This window comes from Protopterus annectens, chromosome 8.part0 (assembly GCF_019279795.1).
Source record: "Protopterus annectens isolate FY-2018-M chromosome 8.part0, PAN1.0, whole genome shotgun sequence".
In the NCBI taxonomy this organism is placed as follows: Eukaryota; Metazoa; Chordata; order Ceratodontiformes; family Protopteridae; genus Protopterus; species Protopterus annectens.
Window position 1 is genome coordinate 1,155,055,668 of NC_056741.1, and position 19,061 is coordinate 1,155,074,728.

Here is a 19,061-nt window from a genome sequence, read left to right on the forward strand (position 1 = left end):
AGAAAACAAGTAAGAAAATATCTGGCTGGGAGGAATCATGCAGCTATATATAAAAAAAAAAAAAACAGTTCCAGGTTTGGTAAAGGAAATGGCTTCCAATAATTTAAAGGAAAAAATAAAGTAATTCAATAAGTAGACAACTGAAGGAATATATAAAACCAAATGAAAGAAAGCTGAAAAATAGAAAACATTTTAACTAGCTATTCAGATAAATTGACAAAACTGCAAAAAATCAAACAAGGAAATTAAAAAAAAAGTTGGCTGAGCATAAGGATTTTCAATAAGAGCTGTTGCAAAAATAGTAGAGTAAAAATACAGAAATTTTAGGGAAACCATGAGATTTTTTAATTATACTAGAAAAACTGGAAGAAATAGACTGAATTAATTTTATGACAGTACAATTAAGAAACTAGACAGTTGTTCCACATCAAGATTTGTTATTTGAAAATATGCATTGAAGTGTACTCCAAATATGTCCATGATAAATCAGCCAAGACCTATAAGATACAATCATACCCGAAGAGTTGCCCCTGACTGAAGTGTGACAGAAAGGGAAATGTTAAAAACTAGGAACATCAGAATGTTTGTAGAAAAAGATTATTCACAGCAGAACAGACAGAAGAGAGGCAAATTTATCCCAGCAATCAGAGAATGTGGACAGGCAGCTGTGAGATTCACATTGGTGTATCCAGCTTCCATTCAAATATTTTCTAGGGAAGATCAGTGATAATTTTGGAGACTGAGAAAGATAAAATAAAATATAAAAGTTAAGTCAACAAAGAGTGAGTCAGGAGGCACAAGGAGAAACTGCTCCCCATTCTTCTGACAATAACAAAGTCAATAAGGAGAATCTGTCAGTAAAACATTTTCCATTGATCCAAAGGGAAATGACTGAGTAACAGATAGAAGCCCAGCAGATGATTAAAAGAATCAGGAGTACTTTGGATTTAAACCCAAGACTAGTGTTCAGAGATGGCAATAGTCAGAAAGAAGACCAGCAACAATGTGAAATTAGTGAATAAATGGGAGAATTGTAAAGAATGGATCACATTAGATAAAGAATAGGACAACTGAACTGCTGCTTTGCAAATATGAATGGCTGAGAAAGACTTGTCTTTTGCTGCAACTGTTAAACTGGTGGAAGAACTGTAAAGTACAAATCTCACTTTATGTCATTAATATTTAGAAGGACACTGAAGAGGCTGAGGAAGTAACTGTAAGTAAAATATTTTTCATTCTTGCTAATATTTGTCTGGGAATTCCATGATGCAAATCGCATGCTATAATGCAAAGTAGTTTTGTATTGTGTACCATCAGAGGAATTTTAAATCTGAGGTGGAAGAGGCTTATAACGGAGTCATCTTAGGTTACTGGGGGTTTTAAAAGTGTATTGGTAATACTGTATGTAGAATGTGAAGATATTTTCCACTGAGTTTATTGAGGTGGATGTTGAGACTAATGCTCTTAGCTTAAACTATTTTTTTAAACAAAGAGACTTGAAAACTAAGACAAAATGGAAGACAGAAATTAAAGAAAAGAAAATGGCAGTTCTTCCTTGTAATTGCAAAGTTACTATGTATGTTTTTCTATCAGAAAATTCTTTCAGTTGGAGACAAGTCACCTATAGATGCAAGCATTTCATCATGAGAGGTCTGAACTATGTGTTCTGAATGAAATCTGCAAAGGTTCTTTCACACATACTGCAAAGTTGCTACCTTTTTCCCCATTGTCTACTGCTTTTATTTGTGTATGAAAAGTCTGCATTTGCAAGTAATTAGTAATGGAAGGTTTGAAAAGTGTGTTCTGGATGAAATGCACAGGTAACAATGTAATTAACAGTTAAGGGTACATTTAATGTTAATTGAGTCCGTTGTATTCACAGTGTGCATTTTATTTATGTTGTCTATCAGTATTTCATTTGACCACTTTTTAAGCGTTTTGGGAAGTTTCATATTTTAAATGAAAATGCAGTGGTCTATGTAGTTTTCGTGGTGTGTTATTCTTAATAAATTTGTTCGCTTTACTTTTAAATATACTTGGTGTGTTGTATTGGAAGCATGTTCTGGACAACAACATTGAGATATTTAAACAGAATCAATGACAGCTTTACTCAATCTGTAGTGGAGCAGTATTCGTTAGCCAGCAGCATCTTTGGTTTTTCTATTTACAGTGGTTCCGTGTGTTCATTTTGTTGAAAGCTATTCAACAGCAGTGTGAGTAGCAGTTTTGGTTTTTCTGCAAGCAGCTGTCCGGGACAACTACGGACATTGTGACAGCATTTTAGTATTGGTGTTAGAGCACTTATTGGTACTCCGTGACATTATTATTTTTTAGTTTTGTTTCTGCAAACTATTACAAGGGTACATTTATGTCAGCAATTCAGTGAAAAAAATAATTAAAGTTTGAAATTCTGGGAAGTAAGCAAGTTTTGTAACTAAAATTCTCCCCAGTAACCTTAGTACTTTAATGCATTTAACATTGTAGTTCACACTTTAGTTTATTCATTTAAACGTAGGTGGTGTAATTTATTTTAAGTTTAAAAGTTAATGTTTACTGAAGGCATGCAAACTATTTTTCATATCTGAAAGGGGATAGAGATAAGACAAGAACACATAGCAATAAATGTAAATTGAAACACACGTAAAAACATGGCTTTTATCACTGGTAACCATCATTTTAGAATATATAATGTCTGTGGCTACAGCCATCAATTTTTAGCAACTGTTTCTATCTAGATGGATAACCTTTTTTAAATGTACATAGGTTTGAGTGTTTGCTGTAAGTTAAAAGTAGGTGGAGTTTTGAAAATTTATTTGTTTTTTTTTTGTCTGAGTGTCTTTATTAAGGCAAAATATTTAGAAAAGGTGACATGGGTTCAAATAGTTATCAGAAAAAGCAAATACATATGACAACAGCTGGCTATGCATTAGTATATGCATGCAAATTAAAACCTTGGAATATATATTGAAAAGAATTGTCATTTATAATAGGTGAGAGGAACAGTGGTTTATTGTAATGGCTATTCTGTCAATATTAATTTGGAATGTAAATGACTTTAAAAGTATAGACAAAAAAATATCTTTGAATTACATTAAGAGGTGAGGGGTGCAAATAATGTTAGAGAAGACATATTTGGATAGAAATGAGCAAATACATTTGACAAAGAAATAACTTCAGTGTGGGCATTCAGCAGAATTTCAGGGACAAAGGAAAAGGGTTTAATATTAGTTACTTTAAGAGGAGCTCCACTAGTGATAGAAGAGGAAAAAGACAATAACAGTAACCTTGTGATAGCAAGGGTTATTGGCAAGAGAAGATGACTATACTGGCATGTATTTATATTCCACCCAAACCTTCTGTTATTGAGCTTATGAGAATTTTGAGAGAAATACTAAACTTTCAACAGTGAATATTATTTATTGGTGGGACAAGCACCTGGCTGCAATACTGATGCTGTATTGGGGGGACCTAGAAGGCAACATATAAGAAAAGTGTAGCTTTCTGAAGATGTATATGGGAATATTTGGTATGGAAGATATGATTATTATTCCTCAAAGTGTAATAACTGGGATAGATTAAATAGACATCATATTTCACAGTAACATATAGGTTCATAGGTATGTACTAGGTTAACAACTAGCGAGACCTTTTTAATCCTAGGCATGCATCCCAAATCTCTGACAACTTCTGGTACCCTTGCTAAGTGTAAGCAGAGGCTTGGAAGATGAAACATTTACAAGCAGAGACCTAGAATATAAATCATTTATCGGTTGTCTTTGTCCATTAGAAACATAGAATGATTCCCTCACTGCAATAGGCACATGGTAGTCAAAGGCTGGATTACCATCTTCATTTGTCCCTAAGTCCCTGACTACTGTGTCAGCTTTTAGGGGTGATTTGTCAATATGATAATTCACAGGGATGGCTACATTCCTAAAGTGTACTATAATGCAATTATTTGGAATTTAGCTTTAGTCCATTGCTCTAACACCAATTACCTGTCTGTGTCAGTCCTTCTTGATAAAATTTAGTGCCAGTTAGAGAGTCTATGACTGCTCTTAATTTGTAATCATCTGCAAAAGTGGACAGCCAGAGGCCCTTGACATTGGCCTTGAATTCAGAGAACTAGATGCCAAGATGGAGTGGTCTCAGGGCTGATCTCTAAGGGACTCCACTAGTGAATGGCCTCTTTGTAGAGGAGAACTCTCCAATTCTACCTTCCTGGGTCTTGCCTGTGAGCCAACTAGCTATCCTCGGGGTGACATAAGGGTTTATACCTAACCTCTAACAATGCCTGAGTGGGGTGTTATGTCAAATGCCTTGGCCAGGTGAGTTATTGAAAGGCTTGAGACTTATTCAATAATTATATCAGATCATGAACCAATAAAAACAAACATAAAGATGCAGAGTGAAAGTAAGAATTAGACACTGGTGCTTTACTACTTATCTGATAAATGAGATGAATTTAAAGACTGGATAGTGCAAATGATATGCTACTTATTAGACAAGACAGAAATTTCTTCAAAGTGATAGCAAGTGAGTGGTCAAAATGAAAATGCAGGTTTAAACACATGATAGAAATAAGAAACAAATAGATATGAGAAGAACGTAATTGCAATTATTTTGAGGGACTGACAGAAATTAAAATATTACAGAAGAAGGGAATCTCAAAGAACAAGACAAGGAGCAAATGCAGAGTGACAGAAAAATAAGAGAATATTTGGATAATAGGGTCTATATTATGTTGTCAAAAGACGTGTTCATCGAACACATTTTTATTGACACATAAACATGGAATACAGTAATCTCTGAACAGCCACTTCAGTGAATTTTTTTTCCCAAGGGATAAATCCCTTGGTCAAAAAAATACAAAACAAACTTTCAAACCCTACAAAGTGGGGGCCTTTGCCCCCGACACCCCCAGATGTGGGGGGCTGTTCCCCCACACCCCCCTAACTAAATATACCAACTCCAAGATTGCACTACAGTGGGGAAAAGGACAAATCCCCGATGATGGCCAAGTGCTTTACTTCCCCTGAGAAAAAATTCACAAGTGGTCATTCAACGATTACTGTGTTCGATATTTATGTGTCGATGAATTCATGTTCAATGAACACATCTTTTGACAACATAATATAGACCTGGATAATACGCATGCATTTAGAAAGGTTGTTGTTACAAAAAATTCAGTACAATGACTTAGGCAACAGAAAGTAGAAAGTATTATAGCTAAAGTTAGGTAAAAAAATTTCTTACACTGTGAAGGACACCAATGAGGAAGAGAAAAGGCAAATACTACTAAAAACTCCTGATGTCCACCATGGCAGTAAAACTTAATAGTAAAATCAAAACTTTAATAAAAAGAATATAACATAAAATAAGCAGTCCTCAGTCTTCCGATAAGCGCTTTCGGCAAATAAGCCTTCCTCAGATCGTATAAAAAGGACTGTTCAGCTTTTGTATTTGCTAAAGTTAGGGGGCCTAAGACATGAAAAATACCAAGAAATCCTATAAAGTTAATATTTTGAAAATTTTATGAAAATTTATAAAAGGCAGAGGAATGGGGAAATCAAGGAAAGGCACACATGGAATATGTATGGAGGATTTAATTATTTCAGTGTTAGTGGAGGATGAAGCTGAACAATTACAAGCTGAAATAGGAGGAGCTCAGATAAAAACAGTGATGAATAATCCACTTGGAATTCTTCAGAAGCAGATAGTATTTCTATGGAAACTTGGGAGTTAAGAGGAAAGTGACTGGTAATGAGCTAGAAAGTTTTGTTTAACAATATTTTAAAAAGGGGGTGGGGTATCAGCATCTTGGATGGAAGTTGTGGTGGTTGTATTACCCAAAGAGAATAAAGGCCTTTCAGACCCAGTTTCATATAGATCTGTTTCAATTTTAAATCATGATTATAAAGTTATTATGTCTATACTCTAAGATAAAATGGTGTTGCCAAAAATGATAAATATGAATCATTTTTTTTTTTGGAGGAGAGGCAATCATTTGGCATCATTAATACAACAATGATGATCCAGAGGGAAGTATAGTGTAAGTAAATGTTGCTGTTGTTGGAGCGTATTATTAATGAAGAAATAATTTAACAGTGTTAGCTGGGAATTTATGAATATGGCAATGGTACAATTTGCATTCCCTTACAGAATAATAGGATTAATAAGGAGGACATATGAAGGTTCAGAGGGAAGAATTAAGTTGTTGGGGGTTCCTGTCCAAGAAGCTGTGTTTGAACCCAGAAACCAGGTAGAATTGCCATCTTTTCCCATTATTTCCTTTATATTTAGAACCATTTGCTTTATATTTAGATCCATTAGCAGAGACAATAAGCGACTCACAAATACAAGGTTATAACTGATAAGGTAATCAAGAAAAGTTAGTTTAAATAGCAGATTGTATTATTTTGTACTTTATAAATCCAGAACATTTTGGTGTTGCAGAACATTCTAAGACAGTTTCAAATATTTTCAGGATATAAAATAAATGAATATAAAAAAGTTATAGAGGTAAAGTATGCGCCCACACATGAATATGTAAGACTGTGCCTAAGCTAAAATACAAATTTGAAAGCTTCTTACATTAACAGTATGTGTGTACCTCTTGAGCTTGTGCTGGTCAATAATTATTTTATCTTTAATCAAAAATATTACCGTCAGACTAAAGTAGTCACTATTGGTGCCCCAGTTACCCCCAGCTTTTGTGAAATTTGTATTAACACAATGGAAGAAAGGATGTCTTTATAAGAGTTCCTTTTATAAGTATGTATAATTCTATAAACATTTTCTACATGATTGTTTCTTTGTTTGAACAGGTAATGAAAATACTCTTAATGATTATGTTTATATTTTCAATACCAGTACTAATTTTCTTAGGTTTACTGTGAGTGCTATCTATACGCACAATTAAAATGAAGTATAATGTGTCAAGAGGACAGTATATAAAATCCACACATTTAATTTCAGAAGAAAATTATGTAAAAGAACAATTTGAATTTTTTGACTGAATTATCTGTTAATAGAGAATATAATAAAGTTGAATATGATAAAATTGCAAACAATTTTTCCTGAAACAGAAATACACAGCCTATTTTAAGAGCTGGTCTTCCAGATATTGTGGATATTAAAAATAAGGAGTGTACCACAAGCTTTGCCATTCCCTTTTCTATTGATAGTACAGCAGTAATAAGAGGGATCTCAAAAATATGTAATATTACAAGTGAGAATGGTGGCATGTTAACAGCTTTAGGTTCTAAACTTTTATTTACTAATAAAAATAGAATGAATATCCTTGATGAAAATGCCATTTTTTGGTAAGCCAGATCCTGTATCAGATAAAAGAAAAGAACTTAATAGATGTGGATTATGTATATATTGTAGGGCCATTGAAAATAGTCAGTTTTTATATTCAGAACATATGGAGAGAACTTACTGCGTTAGAGGACATTTTGAATGTAATTCAACAAATGTAGCTTATATTGTTAAGTGTTTTCATGTGAGCATTTATATGTGGATAAAGCAATACAGAAGTTCTCACAAGGGATATATCAACATTTATATAGCATTAAAAAGCAAAACAACTCTAATGGCTTGTTTAAACATTCTATTGTATGTAGAACTTAAAAAAATGGTCTTTGTTATTCAACAAGTAAAGCACAATTTTAGAAAAGATGATTTAAATAATAATATGAAAGTTAAAGAATTACACTGGCACTTGTTATTAAATGCAACTAAATTGCCAGGATTAAATGATGCAATAAATATTAACAAGTGTGAATTAAAATCTTTGCCAGCACATGTTCTTATTAAGTTATCATGAATTATTATTGCTTTATGATTATTAGTGAATGTATATAAAGTTGGAGTATAACAGTGTTTTAAATGTGATATATTTTAAGTGTAGTTATGTCTTTAAATGATACATTAACCAAGTCCCTTGAAGCTTATAAATATGAGCTTAATTAGCTATGTGTTACTTCTGATGAAGTTCTGTGAGAATTGTGGAAATGAAAGTGTTTAACTGAAAGAATAAAGTGTGCTGCTCTCACCGCATGCCAATAACCATGGAAAATGTTAATATGATTTTTTTCTTTTCTATATGTACTCATGCCATTATTTCAAATGAAATGATTTAATAAATGTTGAAAAAAGTAATGCTTATAGTGGTGGAATAATTAAGTAGCAAACAGTATTTAAAGTCAGGCATTTGACTGCAGATTAATTATTACTTTAGGGACCCCTAAATGAGTTGTATTGGAACCTGAAGCCACCTAATTATGTCATTCAGCTGCATATCGAAACAACATGTAACCAGGAGGGTTCTGATAGCTGTTAATGTCAACCATGATGTTGCAGCTATTTTAAAACATTGTTTTCGTGATTTATAATAAGTAGGCAACTGCTGTATGGCATGCCCTATCACAGAGAAGGCAATTTGCGCCACGGCTGAAGCAGAATATTTAGACAGGATTCAATTTCTGCTAATTGCATATGACTTTTAATGAAATAAAACAAAAATAAATAAATAAATAAATAAGCATTTTTGTAGGTCAGAATCCTCTCTATACCCTTGTAGTCAACTAAATTAGTTCAACTATTTGTCAGAGCAGGTTATGATACTTAACTTGTATTCCAGGCTGGATGAATTTCCTGTACTTAGTGCATAACATTTTTAGACACTTACAGATACTTTTAGGGTAGATTTCCTTGAAGGTACAAGGTAAGGCATCGATCTGTCAATGATTATGTTAATCAGGAATCACTAATAGAGTCTGATTGTTGGATACTGTTCCTTTGAGAACAGTTACTATGATGTGCAGTAGTGGGTTTAAGACCAAACAACTCCTTTGTATATTTCCAGAAAAGATATGGATAAGAGGCCAATGCCATGATCCTATATGGTATAATTCATTTTGGTGGTATCTATGGTAATTATATTTTTTTGAGCTTTTGGTGTAAGTCATTGTCTGAGAGATGTTTTGTTTCCATATTCATTATGTTTTGTCCATTGAACAAGGAGGTCCTTTACCCCTGATAAAAGCCATGGGCAGTTCTGTGCTGTTGGTCTTCTGCACCTCATAGTAAGCAGATATTCTTGTAGTTGTTCCATAAAGTATGAAAAGGCAACTTCAGGATATTTTTCAATGCACAAAGGAGTCTACTCCATGAATCTGAGATGCATTACAAGATTTGTTTCTATACTCTTGAGGATGACCTCCCAGATCTATAATGCAGAAGTGCTGAATTTGTTTTGAATGAGCAACTTGAGAGTGTGGAACAATAGACACTGAGACTGATAGCATGCAATAAGATGTTAGCTACACATTGATATGGAATGTTAGCCAGTGAGTACCAAATCAAACAGGGAACTTTTCCCCTATCAAGAGTTTGCTCTAGTAGTAATTTTTATCATCTGTGTTAAGCTCTTTAGACTGGTAAGTCTATTTAGCTAGTCTGCATTTGGACCCCTTGCACCTAAGTTAGAGTCACCCATGAGAATAATGTTTTTCTTGGACTCTTCATGTCAAATATCCTTTAATATTTCACATCAGTGCTAAGAGTGTATCTAAGGCAGTGGTAGTGGCTGAGCAGCTAGCACACTAACCATTGATGCTGGAAGATTAGAAGGCCCATGTTCTACTTTCTCCTCAGGTGTTTTGATTAATTTCCATTACTGATAATGCCATGAAGCATGAGGGTGGGAGGTACTGCACTTCTGAGTGGGCCATCCTTCAGATGAGATGTAATCCTAGGTCTCATTATCCTGAGGTGGTGTTAGCCCAGATGGATGTAAAACATCCCTCTTCACTGATTGAAAACAGTAGGGGAATTACCCCGACTAAGTAGAAATATCACCCTAGATATCTCCTGAAATGAACCACTTGCCTAGTGGGACTAACCTGGTTAACAGATAATAAAATAAATAAATAATAATATCACTGACCTAAATAGCTGGATGAATGTACATAAGCCTGAAATTTTACCATCACTGAGACTTGGCTGTAGCTACTGATAAAGGATGAACACATCCCCCCTCCTCAGTGTGCAATATACCTATGAGAGACTAATAACCAAAGAGTGGGAGGACTTTTCATAATATTTCATAATGAATTTAATTTACAGAAATCAGTCTGCAGAACTCCTTTTAGCTACCTTTGAAGTTAACAAAAATTAAACCCTTCAAATCTTTAGAACTTCTATTTCACCCAATACAAATCAAAGAAATGTCAGCAGACTAGAATACATCCTTGCATGGTTTATATCAAATATAAAATATGGGCTAATACTAGTTAACATAAGCAGAATTAAACACCATATATCATACTCTAAATCCAAGAAACATAATGCCGTAAATATCTTTGACCTGACTAAACATATCACTGATCCCACTTGTATGAATGAAGCATGTAGTATACAAAATATACAGAAGTACATTTCTTAATGTTCAACTCAAAATTTAAGAATTTCTCAGATAATACTTTCAGATTTTGCCTATCAAAGTACAATTGAACTTATTATACCACTGAATGGAAACTATGCAGTTCACCACCACAAAAATAAAAAAGCCAGTAATTACCTTGATGAAATTTATTAAAATTTCCAGTCCAGCAAATATGTAGAAATATAATCCCACGGATCTTGTAAAACAAGCAAAGCCTGGACTCAATAAACTCTTGTCATGAAGCAAACATACAATATGTAAAAATTGTTGGAAAGCAAACTCCTCTAGCACCTCGGCTTATCAGCCTGTACAGAGTATATCTCTACTTGCACATCTCATCTTTAAATAGCAAAGTTACAAATAATTAACCAATCGCAATCCTTGTATTAATTAAAGAAACACTTCCAGTGACACTCTTTGTTCATTCCATTTGGAATTAAAGTATTAAACTTCAAAATTAGAACATATTCCATTTTTCAAAACTCCCTAGATCCATCATAAAAGAAAAAAAAAAGTTATATCCCTGTTCCTTGGCTATCACAAATATTAAGCAAAGCATGTTGGTAATAGATAACGCCTGGAAAGTATGGAAAATGTGTACTCAACAGAGCTTTTAAAAATTTAGAAATCCAACAAAGAAATTGGCAAAAGGGGACAAAAATGCTGAGAACAATAAATTAAACACACACATACACACACACACACACACACACACACACACACACACACACACACACACACACACATACAAAAAACCCTCTGGGACTCCATTACCACTTTAATCAGATATGGACATCCATCTCAACCAAATCTACAACTTTTGGACAAGACTATAGTACAGCATGTAAAGGAAATACTTCATTGATGTCCCTACTTCTTTACTATTGAATAAATCAATTCCTACGAAAGGTAACACTAGTTCTGACAGTTAGGGTTCTTTACCTTCTCACTAGTATCCACTAATCTCATTAAAAGACTATTAAAAAGTGAAACTTTTTACACTGGCTTGTGATAACCTTCAACCTGGATATTTAAAATAGCAGCAAATGAAGTTGCCCATCTCATGGCTATATTTTAAATAGATCTATTATAGAAATGCACATAGTCCTCTTATTAAAATCATCAACATTATGCCACTCCATCAAGGTGAAATCTTGGTTGCCTCTACAACTGCAGACCCATAATTTTCTCATTTCTCCTATAAATGATTCTAGAAATGGCTGTATGTCAACAAATAATGGTATGTTTACATAAAACTAACCTAACATCACTTACTCTGCATGGATTTATAACTGGACTTAGTACAGACAGAACTTTATAAACTTTTATTAATATAGCACAACAGTAGAGAAATGAAGGGATGCTTGTATCTCTATTCCTTGACTTACCAAAATCCTTTGATACAGTTTTGTGTCAAATATTTGTAAATAAATTAACTCAAAAGCTATCTAAGTGAATTTTCCTAGACTGTCCAGTGGTAAAATACATACCCATCCTTACTACAAAATATAGTTGACTTTTTCAGGGCTGAGTTTAGGTCCTCTTCCATATTCTATCTTCATCAGTGATATCCATGATTTTATGAAAGCAGAGGCAATGGTGCATTACACGCATATACTACACCTCTTATCCCTTATCAGTATAAATGAGCTTCAATTTAAAACCCAGACTCCATCCAAGTATATAGGAACAGAGTTAATAAAAGTACAACTGATACTGCATGTTGCACATGAAACAACAAGCAATGAAACTTCCATCGGCATCACATCACTAAATAATGCTCACATTGACAACTATTCCAAACAAAACTTCTAGGAACATTAATAGATAATCATCTAAAGTGTGACAATCATATTGCTTATGTATTAGGAAAAACTAATCAGAACCTTGGAATGTTACTTAAGGTAAAGCTTTATCTCTTGGAACCTTTCCTAGTTACTGTTGCTCAAAGCTAACTTTCACCTACCCTTTTATCCTCTATTCTTTCAAATATCCCTATGGTCAACCTTAGCAAATTTGAATAATGTTACAAAAAATGCTAGATTTGCCTCTATGACACCACACAGAATTCAACATTGTGCAGCTCTGAGAAATACAAGTTGCTATAATTACATAGTAGCCTCACATGTGAATTAAAAGTTGTTCAAAATGCTATTTATAAACCTGACAAATATCCAAATAAATATCTAAATTTCTATGGTTTCCAAGATCAATTATGGTTTGTTATAACAAATTAATTTGCCTAAACAACAGGGAGATATGAACATACCAAAATGTTATATATATTTTTTGATCATACAATCAACGAGAATTTTTAAAGCAAGAAACTTTGATACAGGTAGAAATACCTAGAATGCAGCATGGGATAATATTTGGTAAAGGTTTATCATGTCACATAAATGTAATTAAAGGCCATTTCTTTTCATAAGCCAAAATATCTTAAATAACTCAAAATGGATAAAGTATTGAGGCAACACATAGGTCACCATCAAAAAATAATAAAAATGCTCAGTTTAGATGGATTATCCTGTTCACCCTTACATAAAAACAACAACATTAAAATAAATAAAGATATAATTATTCTCTCATCTTTCCAATTTTTAAATGATACCAATGCTTGGTGTTTTATTCGAAAAACAATTATAGTCCATCTCAACTATGGGGATTTATGTGTACCTAAGGGCTATTTACAAATGTTAACTTTAATCAATAATACCTTCAAATCTGTCATTGAATTTAAAGATGAAGCTATCAAAAAAATAACCCTATATCAAAATCTCATATCAGCGGTTTTAGCTCCAAAATCTATATCTCTTGCATAGTGGATGCATATTAAAACAAAATTTCAAAACACATTTATTTTAGAAATATTCTTGAGTGACCATAATTCTTCATTGCCATCTTATGAAGTTTAAAAACAAATGATAAACTTAAATGTAAAGCATATCCATTTAAAAAAATTATAGTATACCCAGTTTATGCTTATGAATGATGTGTACATGACTCCGACAAAGAGAGCCAGATTCAAATATTCTGTACCAGATTATTGCTCACCATGTGGCAAGCATAATGCTGACTGACTTCATATATTATGGAACTGTAAATATACCAAGAGATTATTGTCACTACTGCAGTATGACTAAGTAAAATTTACCTAAAGTTACAAATATAACTTGGCAATTTCTACTACTGCATTTTTCACAAGAAAGAAATAAGGGTACTTAACTTGAAATCTCTTATTATTATGTTCACCATGGATATAGTTTATTATTACGAAAAAAAGTTATTACTTTTCATCTATAAATTGGGATGAACTTGTGTAATGCCATCATCTTACAAAGCTTTAAAGTAATGTCAGTACTTGATATGACTTGCAAAAGCAGATAAAGGCATGGGATTTGGTAATGTCCACCATAACTTAAATGAGATCATATACAATTTTAATAAGAAACTTGCTATAATAAAACATAATTTTGGTGTTGAGAGTAAAGATTATACATATTTTGTAAATAATGTATATAGTGTGCTGCTTTTGTCTTTACTGTTTATCTTTTGTTGTTTTGTATACTGTATTCTGTTGCACTATTCTATTTATTGTTTATATGTTGCTTAAGTTTAAAACTTGGAAAAGTAAAATAAAATACATTTAGAAAAAAAATGACATCATTTACACTTACAATTTCAATAAACAATTTCAGTCATACACTACAACTATGATACAAACAACAGTCATTACGGTGACTCATTCTACTCAGCACAAATATGGAGAGAGTACCCTAGCCCTGCAAGGCTACAATACCTTCCACACTTTTAAACTGCAAAATGAACATGTGAAAACCAAAGGAGGTGGTGTTTCGATCTATATTAGAGATAAATTCCCCTCACGTGTAGTTAGACTAGACAACTCCATAGAGTTACTCCAGGTCCAGGTTATGGTGGGTAAGACCCCCATTCAAGTCAAAGCCAGTTATAGATCCTCCACCATGGGTCACAACACCCATGAAGCCTACTTAACCAAACTAAAGACAACCCAAATTTTACCAAACACACTGGTTATAGGAGATTTCAATTAGCCCATCATCAACTGAGAAACCTACTCTAGCCCAAATTTTCTAGCACAAAAGTTCCTTGACTTTGTGAATTCAAATGCCCTGGAGCAAATTGTCCATATCCTGACAAGAGGAACAAATATTCTAGATCTGGTCCTCACTAACACGTCAAACAGGTGCACTGCTGCAGCTGTTGGACCCTCATTAGTTAAAACTGACCACAAATCAATCACCTTCGAACTGACACTAACACCAGAGCTCAGAAAGGGTGAAATCAGACTAAAGATCTTCACCAAGGCAAACTATAACCTCCTAGGTGAAGGTATAAATGCATTCCAAACCCCACCCTGAGCTGAAAGTGGTAACTACATTGAAGCATACACTAAAACCCTATACATTCACTTGCATAAGTGTATAAATGTGGCTGTACCAGACAGACTCAAAGCCAGAGCCCCAAGTAAAATCAAGCTACCATGGTGGAATGCCAGCATCAACAAACTCTACAATAAATGCAAAAAGTTGCTGTCCAAGAAAACAAAGACAAGGACCCAACAATGGAAAAGCTCCCTCCTCAATCTTAACAGGCAAATAAGACTTGTCAAATCCTCCAAGAGCTCCTTTGAGAGAAACCTAGCAAGTACTGCCAAAGATAACCATAAGGTTATTTACAGCTATGTACGTAACCTAAAGGGTAGGACCCAAGCATATGTAGAACTGGTGGCCAATGTTATCACACACTCTAACCCTACAGAGATAGCAAACCTGCTAGCAGATAGGTTTGGTAAAAATTTCCCTCCCTTATCCCCTCCTAAATTACAAAAAACCCTCCCCCAAACTTCCCCCCAACCTTACATATCTAAAGAGCAGGTCCACAAAGCCAGGTCCTAGGCAAAGAGCATGGCCTCTATGGGACCAGATGACATCTTAGACTGTCTTCTAAACAGGCTAAAACATGAACTAGCATCACCACTAAGCACTCTTTTCAATCATAGTCTAACCACAGGCTTTGTTCCTACAGAATGAAGAACAGCTACAGTTATTCCCTTCCACAAAGGTAGCCTAGCAACAGACCTGGGAAATTGCAGATCCATAAGCCTGACCAGTCTCATCTGTAAGGCCAGGGCATGTATCATTATGGACCTCATAAATAAAGACATAGGTCGCCTCCAAACCCTGGATCCTACCCAATTTGGCTTTATGAAGGGCAGATCCTGCCTGTTAAATCTGGTGGATTTCTTTGAAAGTGTGGCCAAGATGATTGATGAGGGCAAATCTGTGCATACATCATACCTCAACTTGGCAAAGATTTTTGACACAATCTCACATTCAGGCATTAGTGATAAACTTAGCAAACTAAATGTAAATCCCTTTGTTATAAAATGGGCTCACAAACCAGACACACACACTATCAAAGTGGTGGCTCCACATTAACCAGCAAACCTGTTAACAGTGGGATGTTGCAGGAGTCCGTGCTAGGCCCCCTACTGTTTGGTATATATTTCTCAGAAGTTCGGGTCAAAACTAAAGAGTTGTGGCTGACCAAGTTTGCAGACGACTGCAAACTGAGTGCAATCATTGAATCCCCAAATGATGTCAGTATACTCCAGGAAGGTCTCACACAGACAAATGACTGGTGTATTAGTCATGGTCTCAAACTGAATGCAAAGAAATGCATCATCATTCCCTTCAGCACAAATGATGTCCCTTCACACTATCAAATGAATAACAATACCCTAAGTACCCATGAAGTGGTAAGGGACCTGAGATCACAGGTTGACCGCGACCTTAGCATTGACCATCATGTGTCTACTGTAGTAAGGAAAGCTTTCCATATAGCTCACTTGATTAGTAAAGGCATAGCCTCAAGAGCAAGAGAAGTTATAACCCCCTATACTCTAAACTTATCTGACCCATAATTGAGTTTAATGCCCCATTCAGTATGTACCATACAAACACCTGCAGCAATTAGAGAGGCCTCAGAGTTTTCTAATAAAGAAGATCAAGAGCCTCCAGCATATGCCTCACATGGACTGATTAAAATCCATGTCTCTATATTTTATTTTATTTTATTTTATTTTACATTTGTTGACCAGGCTAGTCTAGCTGGATATATGTCCATTTTCAGTAGAGGCCCGGGGAGAAAAGCTCCACACATTTCAAATAAAGTTCACATCTAGAGAAGTACATATTTAGAATGCAAATACATTTTCTTGTAAAGAAAAGAGAAATAATAAGAGGTTGCAAATTTATAAAGTACATATAAAGAAGGTTACACATATTTGAATAGACTTAGTATAATTAATAAGAAGTTACATTTAATTGTTGCTAAGAATACTAGCTAAGAAAAGAAAAGAAAAACAAATAGTGTAGATGTAGATAAGAAAGGAAGATAAAGGAAAATGAAATAGAGAAGCAGTTAGGCAATACATCTAGAAGTACTATGTGTCACTTTTTAAAGAATCCAGTAATAGGTAAGACTATGATGCAGAGGAAGCATTGTAGTTGTTAAGATGAAATAGTTTAAGAGAAGAGAAGGTAGGTTGATTCAGGTAATAATGGATAAGTTGGTCAGTCAGGTTTAGAACAGGGGCACATCCAATGTGTTTTCTAATCAATACCCATACTTATGCCGTATTGTATAGACTTCTTAGGGGAGACTTATGCCTGGCCTACAGAGCAACCCGAGACCCAAACCTAATGAACTTACTGCATATCTGTAAATCAGAAGGGTCCAGGGCTACTCATTCCAGGGGCTTAAGTATGGCCTATGACTTAAATAAGACATGCTGGAGGGACAGATTTATCTCTCAGCGACTGCCATTTCTTTGGAACAGGCTACCAATTTATGTGAAACAGAGCACCTCTATGACACTGTTCAAATGGAACCTGGATGAGTGGATGGGGCATCATAATTCATAGCAGGTATAGTGCCCACAACCCTCCTGGACATGGGCAGTCATCACTAAATGCAATCTTGGGTATTGATTAGTACTTCCACTGTATTACATTGGGTTGAAATGGTTATACTTAAAATGGCCTCTGGGTCGATAACGTAGTAATTTCCTATGATCCTATGTTCTTCCAAATAAAATTTGTCTTGAGCCAAATCATTCAATGCTTCTTTAAAAAAAATTAAAAACTCGTCCTTCAACAAATTTGGGCCTGCCCATGTTTTCATATTACATAACAATGTTCTTTTTCTTTTACAATAATCTCCTTTCACCTTCTCTGTTAAAATAAATATCTTCTAGACAGATGTTAACAAACTCCCTCTCAGTTATCAATACTTTAACACTCTTTTTCTCACCTTCTGATATCTCCTCAGTTTTCATTTTTTCTTTTTTCCCTATTTCCCCTTGGGTGACTTTGACTCCCCCTTTATAGCAATATAATTTCCACTTCTGTATTCCTCTTATGGCTAAAACACATTTTCTTGCTGTCATCAGTTTTTCAAACTCGTTTTGGATATAGTTGTAATGCAAATAAATAAATATAGTATTTATTCTACTAAGGCAAAATTGAAGGTTTTGATATATAGGTGACTTTTAAGTAAATATCAGTATGAGAGTTTGTTTCCCTAATACAAGGTAAATTATTTGCCATTTGGGGGTGTCATCCCCAGCTGAAGATCCATGGAAGTCACTGGATCTAAAGGAGTAACAAAGCTTGAAAGTGGGGCAAGTTATCATCTACAGTTGAAAGAGACTACTGTAGCCTTGACTAGAGCAAACTCCTGAACTTCTAGGAACCTGCGTGCCTAAATCCATGTTCCTTTTAGCCATCAGGAGTTAACAAGGACAAGCTCAGGTCTTTGTTTTTTTTTTTTTTTAACTGAACTTGGACAGTAGCCATAGATCCAGGTAGGATGTTCAAAGTGCATAAAGAAACCTTTCCTGCCAAACCCAACTGGAAGAATCTGAGTACATGTTAAGTTCACCATGGCATGTGAATAGTTAAGAGTGTAGTCAGTATGCCAATTGCCAGACCAGTACTGCCTCTGTTTATATGGAGTATGAATGCATCTAACTCTACTTTTTTACATACCACACCATAACATAGTTGTCTGACCTGACCACAAGGCTTTGGCTCTCATGATCATGTTGTATTGTCTTACTTATTTATTGTGCAGGCTTTCTCTCTAGGTCTCAGTTTGAAAACTCTATGCAAACCATTGGTCATTCATAATAATCAAGTATACATGCATACGTACATATGTATGTGGATAAATAAGTCCACCTCCAAAGCACAGAAAGTAAACAATAGAACCCTCTGCTTGAGCAGGTTTATCTGTAGCCGTAATTTCTAGTGGCTCAATTTATGCTGCATCAAAGGGGATACCAAGTGAGGCCCTTAACATTTCGGGAAGGCATCCTTCATCTAAATATTTGATGGCCTGGGTGCTGGAAAGAGAATTACATCATAGAAAGGGATGTTGAACATTCTACTACTCAAAAACTTAATGACAGGAGTCCAGCTGCCGAAATTTCATGAGATCATGATAACTCTGAATAAGTGGTACCTCTCTGTTCACCGAATCACCCTCACTTGGAAAAAGGTTA